Here is a 5977-nt window from a genome sequence, read left to right as displayed (position 1 = left end):
TTGGGAAGCTATAAAGTTTTCCATCATGATTTCTAGATTCGACTTCCTAGGGGTGCTTTGAGAAGCTACAGGCGCTTTTTGGTAGCCAGGTGGTACAGCAGGTGCTTGTCTAGGTGCGTACAACGCATTGTTGTTTTTATAGGAAAAGTTTGGATGGTTTTTCCATCCAGGGTTGTACGTGTTGGAATAAGGGTTTCCTTGAGCATAATTTACTTGATCAGATGGGGCTCCAGTCAAGAGTTGACATTCGGCAACTACATGTCCAGTCAATCCACAGATCTCGCAGTTAGGTGTTACAGCAGCAGCGGTGGCTGAAGGAGTGATGGTTAAGTTCTCGATCTTTTGAGTTAAAGCGTCTACTTTCGCATTAACGCGGTCTATACCACTTACTTCGTACATTCCTCCTTTGGTTTGGGCTTTCTCTAGAGCGGCTCGTTCTCCTCCCCATTGGTAATGGTTTTGTGCCATGTTCTCTATGAGGTTATATGCTTCATCATGAGGCTTGTCCATTAATGCTCCGCCAGCAGCGGCATCTATAGTCATTTTAGTGTTATATAAGAGACCACCATAGAAAGTATGGATGATCAGCCATGGTTCGAGTCCATGATGAGGGCATAGTCTAAGCATGTCCTTGTAACGTTCCCAAGCTTCGAAGAGTGATTCGTTATCTTTCTGGGTAAATCCGTTGATTTGACCTCTGAGCATAGCAGTTTTGCTAGGCGGAAAGTATCTCGCTAAGAATACTCTCTTCAATTCGTCCCATGTAGTTATGGAATTTGAAGGCAGGGATTGAAGCCACGCTCTAGCTCTATCTCTCAAGGAGAAAGGAAAGAGACGTAATTGAATAGCTTCGGAACTAACGTTGTTAGCTTTGACGGTGTCGGCATATTGCACGAACACAGATAAATGGAGGTTAGGGTCGTCTACAGGGCTTCTAGAGAATTGATTCTGTTGAACAGCTTGGACCAGCGAGGGTTTCAGTTTGAAATTGTTTGCCTCAATCGCAGGTGGTGCGATACTTGAGTGCGGTTCAGCGCGCGAAGGAGCGGCATCGTCTCTAAGCGGACGAAGAGCAGCCATCTCTAACTTTGGAGTGATTTGATTAATTTGATCAGTAAAAGTCAATTCCTGATTAATCGGAATTGGTGCTACTTCGGGAAGATTGCGAGCTCGACGTTTGACGTTAATGAACTGTTCGATCTCGTTAATTCGTTGTATTAAATCTCCTCCTTGTGAACGAGTATTTGGCATACAATCGTTCAGAAAGAAAGGGAAGAATTGTCCTAGTCTCTACGGTGTAATAGTGAGTTACGATATCGACTTAAATAGTCCCCAGCAACGGCGCCAAAAACTTGATCGCGACTTTACGTGTCTATAAATCTGATGACTGCAAGTGCACAGTCGTGTCGTGTAGTTTTAAAAGATATCGAATCCACAGGGACTATGAATCGATCTACCGTTATCTAAGGTTACTATGTAAAGCTAGGGCTACTAGAATTTTGATTGTTCCTAAGGGAGAGTGATTGTGAGAAATAAAGAATAATAATAAAAGACAGGTATCAGTATGTATTTCGTTTAACTTAAGGTAATCCGAAGGTCCATTGGCTTTTGCATAATTTAATTAAAAATCTTTACTAATTCAATTAGTTAAAAATCCTCGTCTCAAACTTTCGCTCTATTGATTCAGATTACTATCCTAATCCTAATGTACGCTTTCGCCATCCCATTAGATTTTAGAAGAGCTTTTTGGAAACAACGTAACTAATAAAATGCCTATTTTATGAAGTTGTTATCTATTTAAATCTCCTAATCTCAAACTTTCGCTCTGTTGACTCGGAACATGCTAATATCCCTAACGTACGCTTTCGCCATCCCGCTCGGGCGTAAAAACAATTTTTGAAAATAAATAAGTCCCAATTAGTTTTAATACGCTTTCGCCATCCTTAAAACTAATGTCCTATGTCTACTATCTGGTTAAAGATCTCAAACTTTCGCTCTATTGATTTTAACCTTTGACCGTCTTAACCCCTCAAACTTTCGCTCTATTGGTTTTAAGACTTACTAATTAAATTAGACATATAAACCAAAAATAAGTGATAATTAATAAAACATAATTAAGCCAATTTAATTCGGATCCCAAGGTTAACTTACTCTACATACCGATACCTTAGTAATTTAGCCAGACATATTAATACGATTAAACATGCATAAATAGATTCGGTTTATAATAATAGGCATGTTAATAGGCATACAATATATCATGCAAATAAACATATAAATAAGGCGGTAAATATTAAACCTGAATTAAATAAATGGCAAGTAAATCTTCAAGTATCGAACCTCCACCACAGGTTGGCTGGATTGTTCTTCGGAATTTAAACGGACAGAAAATAAAACAAGGAAATAAAAGCGATAAATCTAACGTAAGGCTAGATTTATAAAAAGTTCACAACAATTTCCGGTGTAGAAATCGTTGTGAGAAAATAAGTGTTTGAATGAAAGCAGAATGAAAAATATGGTTCGCGGTTACAATTTCGGCAGCACTTCGTTAGCAGGAAATCGGACAGTTTGGACTGAAGTGACTACTTCTATTTATAGGGGGATGCTTTGCAGTGACGTTGCGTGAAAAGAGGAAACTCTTCAGACTGGGTTGGAGACGTGCGTCTCCGATTCTTCAGGAAGACTGGGCGCATGACTTGAGACGTGCGTCTCAAGTGGAGAAACTTTAGGGAAATGGAGACGTGCGTCTCCCTTTTGCTGATGTGGCATAGAGACGTTGGAGACGTGCGTCTCCGTTTACTTATGTGGTTTGGGCTGCTTTCCTTCGTGGGCTGGATTGCTTCATTGGGTCTTTGGGTCTCTTTCAGCACACTTGCGCCTTATTTGCACTCCCTTTTTACTTCAGCACCCAATTTACGTCTTTTAGGCATAGATAGAGGTCGTTTTGGCTCCATTTCTTCTCTTTTTCACAATTAGTCATAATAAGAGTGTAAAACCTGAAACAAAGCAAAAACTCGCGTAATATCAAAATAAATCAATATAATAAACGGAAAATGCTATAAATATCTGTGGATTTCAGGCTAAATATACGATATAAAATCGTGTTATCAGATACCATGCAGAAAGATTTTGATGTTGAAAAGAAACAATATGTTGATAAAATAGAACAAAAATATATATGTAATAAATGTGAATCACTTTCTTTTCAAATTGTTCAATTAAAGAGAGTCCTTGAAAGGTATTAAAAAGGACAAATTGGGTTGGAAGGTGTCCTTAGGCTACAAAGATTCCCTAATGATAAAAGTGGTCTTGGATATTCAAAGTCTAACAAACCAAGTACTAGTAAAACTATCTTTGTGAAGGCAAGTGAACAATTCAACAAAATAGATAAAGCACAAAAGGTTCATCATCATCCTAAAAGGTTTCCTAAAAAGAAACCATATGTTCCTAGATATAAAAGCAATTTTGTTCCTACTTGTTTTTATTGTGGTATTGTTGGTCATACACCTAATGCCTGCTATGTAAGAAATTTCAGTGTGGCAAGTGGTCATTATGTGTGGGTTAAGAAAGGAACTAACTATGATGGACCCAAAGCACATTGGGTACCAAATCAAACTTAATTTGTTTTGTAGGTTTGCTTGGGGACCACTTAAAATCTATGGTGTTTTTGATAAGTGGTGGTTCTAAGCATTTGATGGAAGACATAAACTAACTTTCAAATCTAGTTATAAAGTCCAAGGGTGATTTCACAGATGGAGAATACCCTAAATAAAGAACTCTTGGCATTGGCAAAGTTGGAGCACTAATTTTCATATCAATTGAAGATGTACTTTATGTTGAAAGACTAAAGCAAAATCTTCTAAGCAAAAGTCAACTTTGTGACAAAAGTTTCAAAATAATATTCACCAAAGATGAATGTTTGATGAAGTCACTCATGAGGTAAAACTCATAGGTAAAGAATTAATTGTGTTCATATTTTATTTTCAATAATTTATCTTTTTCCCATCCTTTTTGATAATGACAAAGGGGGGAGAAGATATTTGTGTGTATGTGTATGCTTGCTTGTCTCTAACATTTGCAGCCACAAAGAAGTAAAATTCTCTATAAATCAAGGGAGAGCTTTGATCAAGGGGGAGTTATCAAATTTAGGGGGAGCATTCACATAAGAACATTACACTTCATATTTCAAAGGTTGTCATCATCAAAAAGGGGGAGAATGTGAAGGCAAGCCTCTACAACACTATGTTTTGATGAAGACAACTATCATGAGTATACATCAATAAAGGATGAGCAAAAAGATCAAATTAGCTATGGATCAAGATTGCAACTTTCATGGAGATTAGCTTTGTTTGATTGATCTTCATGTCATACTGGTACACGCTAAATCCTTTTACATTGATATTCCTTAGTGCTCAAAAATCATATAAACTTTCATACATATGCATGCCCAAACTTATATATGCATGGCATAAGTTTTCAACCTTGAAAAACATGCATTTTCACCTTTTATGCTGAGGTAACGGGTTACCCTGGTTTCAGTAACCGGTTACTGAAACTATTCCCACTGGTTTTTGTAATGGGTAACCGATTACCCTTGTTTCAGTAATCGGTTACTGTGTTGAAAATTTCAAAAAATATGATCGTTGGAGTGGGTAACCGATTACCCTGCTTTTGGTAACCGATTACCTACTGAACCAGTGCCTTGTTTCACTTTGCTTCATGTTCAAACAAGAATATCTTTTCAAACCTTAAACATTGCATTGTTTGATCATTTTATACTCTTTCTAAAAGGGTTGTAAATACCTATATAAATACCATAAACTTCAGATTTAAATCTCACCTCTTTCATTATAATTTACCTCCTTTTTGATCATATATTTTCATACAAGTGTTTCATACTTGAACTTTCATTGAAACTTTTTCTACACATTTTTAGAAAAGTTACTCATTCATACATAAACACTTGAGCACTATTATATCATTGTAAATTGTCTTGCTTGAAAGAGAAGATCAGTCCTTATAGATTGATATATGTTCATCAACTTTATCACTCAAATATTTTCCAGATTTGTTTTGTAAATTCTTGTTGTCCAGGATTGTTGGAAACAAGTTAGTAGAAAGGAAAGGATTGTTTTCTTGTTCTACTTGGTTGGTTGTTCTTGTTGTCCAGGATTGTTGGAAACAAGAAAGTCATTAAGGGAGGATTGTTCTCTTAATGTACTTAGTGAAAATCCAAGAGGATTGTTCTTGGTGGTTTTGTTAGAAGATTGTAGGAGGAGTCTTGTGTAGGCTTGTACAAAGATCTAACAATAGTAAAATCTCTTTCATGTTGAAAGGGGACTGGAGTACTCTCGGATTGTGAGGGGAACCAGTATACATCATTGTGTTCTTTACTTTTCCGCAATTTACCGCTTTCATCACTATAACCAAGAAAAGAAAAGAACCATTCCAAAATCTTCAAACACTTAACCAAAAAATAAGTACAAGTATTCTAAAACTGGATAATTCTTCAAAATCCTAATTCACCCCCCCCTCTTAGAAGCACTCTTAAACTTACATTCTTGTCCCACAGAGCCAGCACAGTGTAACTATTTTTGTGTAAAAGAATGGGGCAAACCTAACGGTGGCTCATGTAACGGGGGTGAATGTTGTTGCAACTTGACGACTGGGAAATTTTAATTTAAAATTAATAGTTTTTTCATTTGTTTGAATAAATTTATCTAGAAACAATCTATAAAGTTCTCATAAAAATAAGTTGAAAATCAATAATGTAATTTCTTTTAAAATATTTAATTCTATAATTTCTATTGAGTAGTTGCAATGAAAATTTTATATTTCTAATACAAAGTTATATTTAATTGTTATATTTAAAAAATTCCTTAATTAATAGTTCTATGAAACCTATATATGTATATATATATATATATATATATATATATATAAGCAAAAAACTCACACTCTTAACTAAAATCACATT

General features: G+C 35.9%; 1 non-coding gene across 1 annotated transcript; it reads left to right on the top strand.

Annotated features, from left to right (window-relative positions):
* Positions 1 to 598: 598 nt before the first annotated feature.
* On the top strand, positions 599 to 705 carry LOC131628508 (small nucleolar RNA R71). The gene has a single exon (XR_009291827.1). It is a non-coding gene; the product is annotated as a small nucleolar RNA R71 (small nucleolar RNA).
* The last annotated feature ends 5272 nt before the right edge of the window (positions 706 to 5977 follow it).

The sequence above is a fragment of the Vicia villosa genome, unplaced genomic scaffold, assembly GCF_029867415.1.
Source record: "Vicia villosa cultivar HV-30 ecotype Madison, WI unplaced genomic scaffold, Vvil1.0 ctg.000458F_1_1, whole genome shotgun sequence".
NCBI lineage: Eukaryota > Viridiplantae > Streptophyta > Magnoliopsida > Fabales > Fabaceae > Vicia > Vicia villosa.
Note: the sequence above shows the minus strand (reverse complement) of the source record. Positions and strands in the feature narration are given on the sequence as shown.